Raw genomic sequence first — 12,130 nt, 5'->3', positions numbered from 1 at the left:
GCAGTATTGGGGGTAGTAGTAGAGCAGTATTGGGGGTAGTAGTAAAGCAGTATTGGGAGGAGTAGAAGAGCAGTATTGGGGGTAGTAGTAGAGCAGTATTGGGGGTAGTAGTAGAGCAGTACTGGGGGTAGTAGTAGAGCAGTACTGGGGGTAGTAGTAGAGCAGTACTGGGGGTAGTAGTAGAGCAGTACTGGGGTAGTAGTAGAGTAGTATTGGGGGTAGTAGTAGAGCAGTATTGGGGGTAGAAGTAGAGCAGTATTAGGAGCAGTATTGGGGGTAGTAGTAGAGCAGTATTGGGGGTAATAGTAGAGCAGTACTGGGGGTAGTAGTAGAGCAGTATTGGGGGTAGTAGTAGAGCAGTATTGGGGGTAATAGTAGAGCAGTATTGGGGGTAGTAGTAGAGCAGTATTAGGAGCAGTATTGGGGGTAGTAGTGGAGCAGTACTGGGGGTAGTAGTAGAGCAGTATTGGGGGTAGTAGTAGAGCAGTATTGGGGGTAGTAGTAGAGCAGTATTGGGGGTAGTAGTAGAGCAGTACTGGGGGTAGTAGTAGAGCAGTATTAGGAGCAGTATTGGGGGTAGTAGTAGAGCAGTATTGGGGGTAGTAGTAGAGCAGTACTGGGAGTAGTAGTAGAGCAGTATTGGGGGTAGTAGTAGAGCAGTATTGGCGGTAGTAGTAGAGCAGTACTGGGGGTAGTAGTAGAGCAGTACTGGGGGTAGTAGTAGAGCAGTACTGGGGGTAGTAGTAGAGCAGTACTGGGGGTAGTAGTAGAGCAGTACTGGGGTAGTAGTAGAGTAGTATTGGGGGTAGTAGTAGAGCAGTATTGGGGGTAGAAGTAGAGCAGTATTAGGAGCAGTATTGGGGGGTAGTAGTAGAGCAGTATTGGGGGTAATAGTAGAGCAGTACTGGGGGTAGTAGTAGAGCAGTATTGGGGGTAGTAGTAGAGCAGTATTGGGGGTAATAGTAGAGCAGTACTGGGGGTAGTAGTAGAGCAGTATTGGGGGTAGTAGTAGAGCAGTATTGGGGGGTAGTAGTAGAGCAGTACTGGGGGTAGTAGTAGAGCAGTACTGGGGGTAGTAGTAGAGCAGTACTGGGGGTAGTAGTGGAGTAGTATTGGGGGTAGTAGTAGAGCAGTATTGGGGGTAGTAGTAGTGCAGTATTAGGAGCAGTATTGGGGGTAGTAGTAGAGCAGTATTGGGGGTAGTAGTAGTGCAGTATTAGGAGCAGTGTTGGGGGTAGAAGTAGAGCAGTATTGGGGGTAGAAGTAGAGCAGTATTGGGGGTAGTAGTAGAGCAGTATTGGGGGTAGTAGTAGAGAAGTACTGGGGGTAGAAGTAGAGCAGTACTGGGGGTAGTAGTGGAGTAGTATTGGGGGTAGTAGTAGAGCAGTATTGGGGGTAGTAGTAGTGCAGTATTAGGAGCAGTATTGGGGGTAGTAGTAGAGCAGTATTGGGGGTAGTAGTAGTGCAGTATTAGGAGCAGTATTGGGGGTAGTAGTAGAGCAGTATTGGGGGTAGCAGTAGTGCAGTATTAGGAGCAGTATTGGGGGTAGTAGTAGAGCAGTATTGGGGGTAGTAGTAGTGCAGTATTGGGGGTAGTAGTAGTGCAGTATTAGGAGCAGTGTTGGGGGTAGTAGTAGAGCAGTATTGGGGGTAGTAGTAGTGCAGTATTGGGGGTAGTAGTAGTGCAGTATTAGGAGCAGTGTTGGGGGTAGTAGTAGAGCAGTATTGGGGGTAGTAGTAGTGCAGTATTAGGAGCAGTGTTGGGGGTAGTAGTAGAGCAGTATTGGGGGTAGTAGTAGTGCAGTATTAGGAGCAGTGTTGGGGGTAGTAGTAGAGCAGTATTGGGGCTAGTAGTAGTGCAGTATTAGGAGCAGTATTGGGGGTAGTAGTAGAGCAGTATTGGGGGTATTAGTAGAGCAGTATCGGGGGTAGTAGTAGAGAAGTACTGGGGGTAGAAGTAGAGCAGTACTGGGGTAGTAGTGGAGTAGTATTGGGGGTAGTAGTAGAGCAGTATTGGGGGTAGTAGTAGAGCAGTATTAGGAGCAGTATTGGGGGGTAGTAGTAGAGCAGTATTGGGGGTAGTAGTAGTGCAGTATTGGGGGTAGTAGTAGTGCAGTATTAGGAGCAGTATTGGGGGTAGTAGTAGAGCAGTATTGGGGGTAGTAGTAGTGCAGTATTAGGAGCAGTATTGGGGGTAGTAGTAGAGCAGTATTGGGGGTAGTAGTAGTGCAGTATTGGGGGTAGTAGTAGTGCAGTATTAGGAGCAGTGTTGGGGGTAGTAGTAGAGCAGTATTGGGGGTAGTAGTAGTGCAGTATTAGGAGCAGTATTGGGGGGAGTAGTAGAGCAGTATTGGGGGTAAAGGATCCCCTATACTCACCTAGAGATCTGGCAGGCTTGCGCACAGCTCCTCTTCTCCCCGCTGCAGACTTGTGACGTCACCAGCGCGCGGGTGGCCGGAAACAGCGTGGCGGTGATTGACAAGGCAGACAGCCAATGGGCTGTCTGCTATTAGTGCGCCTGGGATTACCTTCTGACGGCATCCCCCTCCTTCTCCTCCGGCCTGACGCTGGCTGGGTAGTGCGGCTGCAGGCGCTGGAAGGAGGCTGGGGGTAGGGACGGAGCCAGACATCCTCCTCCGGCCTGTTGCTAGGTGAACGGACGACCGCTGCGGCCCTGGGTCCTTTAACCTGCAGCCGGGGGTGGCGAGAGCGGGGGAGCAGAGGCGGACTTTATTCTCCTCCGCACACAGGGTAGGCGGCCGCTGCAGCCCCTAACACACGGCCCACTAATATTGAGTAAGACCGGCCCGGGGGGCACATGCCCGCCCCTGAACGTCACCCAATCTGGAGACAAGAGAGGGGGAAAGTGGCCATGTTTTTGTAGCGCTGGATAACCCCTTTAATTGTAGATTTTCAGTGGGGCTAATCCAAACTGCCCGATGGAGAATCCTCAAAGATTTTTTTTTTTTAATAATAAAGGTAATGTGTCACCTAGATTTTCTTTTACTGAATAGAGACAGATATTAAAACCTGTTCTTTATTCTAATTTGTTTCTATTTTCTGTCTGTATTTTTTTAAATTTCACTATTTGTACATTGTTATGGGGGCTGCCATATTGCCTGGGCTGTTTTTAACAGCATTTAGTGACAGCGTTACAGCAAGACTCATGGACATAGACAACAATAAGCAGACTCGGTCCCCTTGAGATGAATGTTAAACATTACTATTGCTATTGTCTCCTCTATCTACTGGTGTCACATGACGCTGCAATGCTGTACAGATCACTTTACAGCAGCCATCAGAGACAGAACAGGAAATCTCAGCTTAGTTTTAGCCCCAGTGGTGAGAATGAAAACTGCAAAATATCGGGATTATTTTATAATATAGACAGCAACATGGAAAAATAGAATAAAAAAGCCACCAAAAATTCTTTAAAAATATGTTTAACATAAATTCATTATTTATACAATAAGTAATTTTCTGATTATACATTCCCTTTAAAAAAAAAATCGGTATAAAAATCTGCACCATGCCAACAAAATGGTTGCAGAATCCTATGTGGTTTTCAAACAGATTCCAACATAGAATCCATATATATAAAAAATTAAACGTGAACATGTGTTTACCTTTATCTAAATGAAGCTTTGAACGCGTTGAGTGGACGTTCTGAGAGGGCATCAAATGACCAGCAGAGGGCACTATAACAAGTATGAAGCAATATTAGTCCAGTTAAAATATATATATATATATATATATATATATATATATATATATATATATATATATATATTGGGTGATCTAACAAAGAAATATTTTTCTCTGATAAGATATATTACACAGTTTCTTACATTCGCTTGTATTAAGCCTACTTGCGTTAAACCCGCTGCTAGTTACTTTTGACCCACCTTTTGTGCGTGGCAGCAAATAGTAAGACACACCCCCTTTCCCAATAGGCCACACCTTTATACTATTCTTTAGAATAATTGTGTTGTGATTTCTATTTGCCATCATTCTGGCGAATCTGAAGACAATGGTTTGGTGTAGCAGCCACAGTTTATCTGGCCAAATGTGTCCAGTAAATTGATACTAAACTACTTCCCTAAGAAAGGATGTGAGCTGTGCTAGGTAGGTCACCCATGTTTTTAGGTTTCTAGGAATAAAACTTTTTTGTTTTAATTCCCTGGTAACAGTGTTCTGTTTTGTCCCGCAGGAAGTGGTGTTTTCTTTTTAGTCTGACACAGTGCTCTTTGCTGCCACCTCAGGCCTTGGCAGGAATTACCCAGAACAGTAGTCAATCCACATAGAAAACCTCGCCAGCTCTGGACAATTCCTGACATGGACAGAGGTGGCAGCAGAGAGCACTGTGTCAGACTGGAAAGATTACACTACTTCCTGCAGGACATACAGCAGCTGATAAGTACTTGAAGACTTGTTTGTTTTTAATAGAAGCAATTTCCAAATCTATATTACTCTCTGACACCAGATGATTTGAAAACATTGCCTTCCTCCGGAGTACCCCTTTAACTAAATAATGTTGCTGAGCTACAATACCAGACATAACTCATGTTGCCCTGATTCTAGGGAACAAAATAAATTAAATCCTGCCTTTCCTAATCCAGGGCATTTTTTTTTTTTTTTTAAGTTATTGAGATAATTTTTTTTTAAATAAAATGTGAGACATGTTCGTAATGAGTCTCAAGTGAAATGTCCCAAATCTAATACTGTCAAGTCGCACTCAGGAACAGTTTCTTCATGTTGTCATCACTTTCCTCTTTTCAGGGGGATTCTGTTATCACTAAGACAAGGCGTCGTGTTTTTTTTGATGGGAAGCAACACTGGAGGACAAAGGTGTCTAATCTAGGCAATGCACTTGACCCTCCCCCAGTACGGAGATTGATTTTCAGCAATGCCGGGATAATTAGGAATTTTACAGTTCACTAATAGTCTGCGACAAGACGAAGAAAAGAACAGGCCGAGCTTTGTTATAAATATACCATGACAAGTGGCTGAGCTCAGGGCTGCATGGTCTGCAGGCCCCAGAGAAAGTTGACTTGTCCGGGATGGAACTGTATGAATCGTTCTTCTGTTCCTTATCCGCAGCTATAAAGAGGTGTCACTAACATCCGCGAACCGTGGAGTGAAGAAAAGCCGCATTTTCTGCCATTAAAATGTGTACGGTCAGTGCCTCCTTTACATCCGGATCTATATTATATGGATATACAACCCCCCCCTTTATATTACATTGCATACTCTATCATTCATTTTGGCCATCTGCTCATGTATGGGCCCTATTACACGGGACGATTATTGTGCGAAAAATCGTTATATCGTTCGAATTTAAACGATAATCGTTCTGTGTAATTGCAGGCAACGATCGAAAAATCGTTTGTGTGTCGTTGATCGTTGATTTCGATCTGAACCTAAAATTATTGTTAATCGTTCGCTAATTGCTCGCTCTAATTCCATATTTTTTCACTAATCGTTCCGTGTAATTGCACATTGTCCATTGTTTTCCTGGGATCAGAAGGAATAAACGAGCATAGTAAGGATTGTAACTAACGACCATCGTTCTGTGTAATATGGTGAACGATTTCTGGTTAACGATAAACAATCTCGTTTGCGATCGTTTATCGTTAGTCGTTAAAAATCGCTCCGTGTAATAGAACACTACCCTGTAGTGTTCATATCCCGTTCACACAAGCCTAGCGTATGTCTTCATTCCATATATATCTTAGCCAGGCCCGCTTCTGCCATGAGGCGGAATGAGCATTCCGCCTCAGGCGGCAGATTCTGCGGTCCTGCAGGGGGCGGCAAAATGTTCCCCCTGCTGTCATTTTAGTTAAGTTTCACTTAACTAAAATGACAGCAGCCCCGCAGCCGCTCACATGTCCCGCAGCAGCCGTCCAGCCGCCCACACTCACGGATGTCCCCCATGTCCCGCCGGGCTCCAGTGACGTCACCCAGCAGCTCTCATCTTCCTCCAGGCTGTGGTGAGTGCCAGGGGTCGGCAGAGGTCGCGTTCAGGCGTTCGGGGCGGCGATCGGGACGGCGGGGGGTGAGTGTGGTCAGCAGGGGGGGTGGCGGATGCCGGTGTTGGCGGCGGTATTCGGGTCGTTACGGACGTGCGCGGGGGGGGGGGGGGGCGGCCAGTGAGGGGGCGGCCACCTGAGGTTTGCCTCAGGCGGCGGGAAAGCCAGAATCGGCCCTGATCTTAGCAACTACAATATGTACACATCTATTTAGATTGTAAATGCTACCCTAGATGGAGTTAAAGGGACATCAGAAAATAACCTGTTGTTTAAAACATGTTTACACTTCCAACATTTTTTAAGAATTTTGTTGATATTTTTTTCTAAACGTCCATTTTACGATCTATACCAGGGATGGGGGAACCTTTGGCCTTCCAGCTGTTGCAAAACTACAATTCCCATCATGCCTGGACAGCCAAAGCTTTAGCTCAGATAATGTTGTAGGGGTTAAAGTAAAGCATTTTAGGCCCAGTAAAAAAAAAAAAAAAGTATAACTTTTTTAGGATCCATAAAATAAAAGGTACATAAATTGGGTGTCTTTGTAATCGTGACTTGAAGACTTTAGATGGCATGTCAGTTTTACCGCACAGTAAATAACTTTAAGGCTATGGTCACACAGTGGCCATTCCGCTTTAACAGCCGTTTAACGCTACCGACGGCCGGAATTATTGATCATGCTGTTGTGACTGTTCACGTGGAACGGCCGATGTTTAGACAGCATGTGACCATAGCCTAAAATGAAAGCCCTCAAGTTAGAAAAATTGCATTTTTCTTTTTAGTTTCACCTAAAAAAATTTTTTTTTAAGTTTGGCACTCCACCCAGTGCCATGATTTTTAACTAGAGATGAGCGAACCACGTTCGGGTTCGAGTCCATCCGAACCCGAACGTTCGGCATTTGATTAGCAGCAGCTGCTGAACTTGGATACAGCTCTAAGGTTGTCTGGAAAACATGGATACAGCCAATGACTATATCCATGTTTTCTACATAGCCTTAGGGCTTTATCCAACTTCAGCAGCCACCGCTAATCAAATGCCGAAAGTTCGGGTTCGGATGGACTCGAACCCGAACGCGGTTGGCTCATCTCTATTTTTAACCCACTCATGTCAGCAATACGTTTATAGACATTGCAACTACACGGGACATTGGCAATGGCAATGTATAGATAGGTTTATTGCATGGAGGGGTTTTGATGTTTGCGGTGCTGCTTCAGTGTGAGAAGACTGCACACATCATAAGTCTCCAAACTGTGGCCCTCCAGCTGTTGCAAAACTACATTTCCCATCATGCCTGGACAGCCAGACATACCAATAAAAAACAAAAGATCATGGCACAAAAATAAGCCCCCAAACAGCCCCATAGATGGAAAAGTGTTATGCTTTTAGATGGCAAGATGGAGAACACTGCTTCATTGTGAGCTGGACATCCGTCTATCAATTCCCTTTATTTTACCAGGGACAGATAGGTTCTGCTTCTGATCAGCGTTCTCCAGCGACGAGCAGTATTTGGGTCTACGATTGGCAACTGAAGAAGATGATGTATAGCTAGAAATATACAGATTCACAGAAAATTGTGAAAAATCTATGACACATTACACTATCCCCTATGCAGGTTAGGGTCCTATTACACGGAGCGATTTTTACCGATTAATGACTAACGATAAACTATTGCAAACGAGATTTTTTATCATTAACCTGAAATCGTTCACCATATTACACAGAACAATGGGCGTTACTACGATCGTTATTGCGATCGTTTCTATGATCGTTTATTCCTTCTGATCCCAGCAAAACAATGAACATTGTGCAATGACACTGAACGATTAGTGAACAAATGCAGAACTTGAGCGAACGAATGTGAAATTACAGCGAACGATTAGAGATAATTTTAGGTTCAGATCTAAGGGCCCTTTTCCACGGACGATTATCGTTCGGATAATCGTTAAATCGTTCGGCTTGAAGCGATAATCGTTCTGTTAACCCATAGCGACCCATGACGTACCTGGTACGTCATGGTGCCCCGGGGGGAGTTCAGAGAGGGGTCCCGGCTCTGAACGGCGCCACTCCCGGCTGATATGTACAGCCGGGGAGCGCCTCTATTAGCCGGCGCGGGTCCCTTTGCCACGCCGGCTAATTAAGCCTCTAAATGCAGCTGTCAGGTTTACAGCTGCATTTAGAGGCTTAATTAGCCGGCGCGGCACATCCCTGGTGTCTAGTGGGACAGATCTCCTCCCCCCCCCGATGCAATCGCGGGGGGAGATCCGTGCTTTTGGCCGGGCTGGGACTCAGCATCACAATGGCGCTGATCCCGGTTCGGCAATAGATTGCTATGGCCTGCAGCAGGCCAGTGCAATGTATCACCGATCTGATGGATCTTTGCTATGTATATACACAGCATTGATCTCTATGAGAGATCAGTGCTGTGTATATACAAGTCCCCCAGGGGGACTTCTAGTTAATGTAAAAAAAAAAAAAAAAAAATAATAATTTTTTTTTTTATTAATAAAAAATCCCCTCCCCTAATAAAAGTCCAAATCACCCCCCTTTTCCCATTTTATAAATATAAATAAATAAACAAATAAATAAACATATTTTGTATCGCCGCGCGCTTAATTGCCCGAACTATTAAATTATCCCATTCCTGATCTCGCACGGTAAACGGCGTCAGTGCAAAATTGCGCATTTTTGGTCGCATCAAATCCACAATTTTTTTTATAAAAAGCGATCAAAAAGTTGCATATGCGCAATCAAGGTACCGATAGAAAGTACATGTCATGGCGCAAAAAATGACACCTGACACAGCCCCATAGACCAAAGGATAAAAGCGCTATAATCCTGGGAATGGAGCGATTTTAAGGAACATATATTTGTTTACAATGGTTTGAATTTTTTACAGGCCACCAAATAAAATAAAAGTTATACATGTTATATATCGTTGTAATCGTAACGACTTGAGGAACATATATAACAAGTCAGTTTTACCATAGGGTGAACGGCGTAAACAAGAAACTCCCTGAAATAAAAACAAATTCCTTTTTTTTTTTCAATTTGACAGCGCAAATGATTTTTTCCGTTTCGCAGCATATTTTATGGGAAAATAAAGTCTGAGCCCTACACCAGCTAATAGCACAAGGCGAGACTCACAAGTCCCTCTATGAGTCACCATTGATTTTCTGAGTGATGTCACCAACCTTAAAAGGCAGAAAACGGCTTTCAGCTGTGAGATCTGTCTGACTCTTTATGTTCACCCTTAAAGTGCCACAGTATACGCATACAACAGCACAGGCTTAGAGAATGTATTGTATGGGTGGGTGCTCGTCTCACCAAATCTGGCCCAAGGTTGGCAGTCCAATCCAGAAATATACGAAGAGACAGCACATCCATATGAAGTGGGTCGTTATATTAAACCAGTGAGCAATGTTTCGGCATATGACAACCTTGCTTGAAAAAGCCTGACATATGCCAGCCTTAGGCTGGGTTCACACTATGTATATTTGAGGCTGTATTTAGTCCTCATGGCAGGTCCTCATAGCAACCAAAACCAGGAGTGGATTGAAAACACAGAAAGGATCTGTCCACACAATGTTGAAAGTGAGTGGATGGCCGCCATATAACGGTAAATAACTTCCATTATTTCAATACAACAGCCGTTGTTTTAAAATAACAGCAAATATTTGCCATTAAATGACGGCCATCCACTCAATTACAACATTATGGGAACAGAGCCTTTCTGTGTTTTCAATCCACTCCTGGTTTTGGTTGCTATGAGGACCTGACATGAGGACCAAATACTGCCTGAAATATACTGTGTGTGAACCCAGCCTTAAAGTGTACCTGGCGTTACAACTTTCAAAATCTAAATCAACAGTAGATGTAAAGCAAGTTTGCAATATACATTCATTTTTTTTTTTTTTATGTTATTATGCTGTAAAACAAAGCTGTACTTACCAGAAATCCAGGTCCAGTCTCCTGCAAGCAGATTTTCTTACTTGTGCTGGTTGAAAAAAAGAGACTACATACAGGAATTCCGGGCAGTACAGAGAGTTATGGCTCAATATGTCCATCAATCACATGACTGCCTTCTCTGTGAGCGCTCAAATGGCCTGAAAAACACAGGACTTCCTGTTTTCTGACTTTTGGAGAAAATAAAAGAGTCAGAAGACAGGAAGTGCCGTGTTCTCCATGATAACTAAAAAAAAAATAAAATTAATGTAAATTGTAAACTTACTTTATATCACATCTACTTTTGGTTTAGATTTTAAAAGTTATAACGACAGGTACACTTTAAAGGGGTTGTCACATACAGCCGCTAAGTAGTATGGGAAGACTTTTTAATAGAAGTAAATTACAAATCTATATAACTTTCTGATATCAGTTGATTTGAAAGAAAAAGATATTCGCTGGACAACCCCTTTAAGGTGCTCATACACCTAAGATAAAACAATTGTTTAGTGGGGTGAAATCTAACAATGGACAATTGTTTTAACTGACAGACAATTGGCTTGAAGTTTCCAGGGGACAGTCTAAAGGCCGTATTAGACATCCTGACACGTGGGTATTGAGCGCTGATCTGCTAGATGGCATGATAGCAATGTTTGTATAGCCTTTCCTTCAATCGGCCATTGACTGGCCGACAGAAGATTATTTTTTGACGTGTTGAATGACAGCGATCAGTGGATGAGTGAGTGTTTGCTCGCTTGTCTGCTGATCGTTGGCTGTTACATGCCTGTCTGATTTGGCAGCCAATCTCTCCATATAATAGGACATTTTATAGATTGTTCATATAGGAGACATCCTATATTCTTAACACGTTCCCAAAAAAGATAATTCATCCTTCACCCAGTGTCTGAAATCACATATAGCCAGAACAGCTTTGATGGCCAATATGGACTACAATGTGCATGGCCGCATCTGTCAAATGATTGTTCTGGCTGGATAAACAGCTGTAAACACGCCATGCAGCACATTGGTGAGTGCTGCTACAGTAGTTACTGTTCAACCATCGACCTACTTTAATTGAATGTCTATTGCCACGCAAGCATATCTGACTTGTATCCTATAACTACAGAATATGGCATTACTGCATTTCGGTTGGTGATAAACATGCAGAGTTCGCATTAAAAAATTGCAATTCTCAATTGACTTTGATACCCTTGAAGCATCATTATGTTGGTGTGCCTCTAATCTCTCCAACTATACTTACCTTAGTGTGCCATGTAACACCGGAGTACCAGGTTTCTTTACTAGAATTATGGGACGTAAAGTCCTTTGTTTTTTTTTTTCCTTTCATTGTATGTTAAACTGAAAATAATAAAACTTTAAATTTTAAATGTAATAATGCCTAAATGCTTAAAATAAATGCATGTGGCTACTAAAAAAAAAAAATTGCAATTCTCACCAGTTGGCACTGCTTTTGTGACCCGGCGGAAGCAGTATAACAAGTAATTGTAATATTGCATAAAATACTGCAGCACTCTCTATAGCATGCTGCATATTGTCCTAGTGTTCAGTAGGTAGTCTCAGTACAGAGAGAAATTGAGTTTTACATCATATTATACAAAATTAGACTGGTTTCTGAGCTGTAAAAAGGCCACAAGACCGGATGCACCAAGTTCTACTGGAATGAGCAAAGAACACCTTAGATGCTACGTTCGCTTCTCTTCCTAGACCTGTTTGGCGTCAGATTCCTGTGACTCTTTTTTTTTACATCTGTCTGAGACTGGCTACATTTATTCGTTCCTATTATAATGTATCAAGTGAGAAAAAACCCAAATGTTTTGATCAAGGAACAACAGACTTCATGTATGGTGTTAGAGCAGACCTTTTCTACGTACAGAATATGGCGCTCTAAATCATAGTGCTGCGGAATCTGTTGGCGCTATACAAATAAATTTATTATTATTATTAGTGGTTCTAGGTGTTGGGGGACAATCTGTAAGAAATTACGGCTGTGTGTCCATTGTCTATTTAGATACATATACAAACCATCAAAGATAACAATGCCATACATTCTTATAGCGTTGACAATTCCAAGTATTTCTAAGCTTTTTCCTTCTCGCTCCTCCCCCCCCTAGATATAACCCCCCACTCTGAATGGTTCTGA

The sequence above is a fragment of the Dendropsophus ebraccatus genome, chromosome 8 (genome assembly GCF_027789765.1).
Source record: "Dendropsophus ebraccatus isolate aDenEbr1 chromosome 8, aDenEbr1.pat, whole genome shotgun sequence".
Taxonomy (NCBI): Eukaryota; Metazoa; Chordata; class Amphibia; order Anura; family Hylidae; genus Dendropsophus; species Dendropsophus ebraccatus.
The sequence above is the reverse complement of the archived record's forward strand: the minus strand, read 5'-3'. Positions refer to the sequence as shown.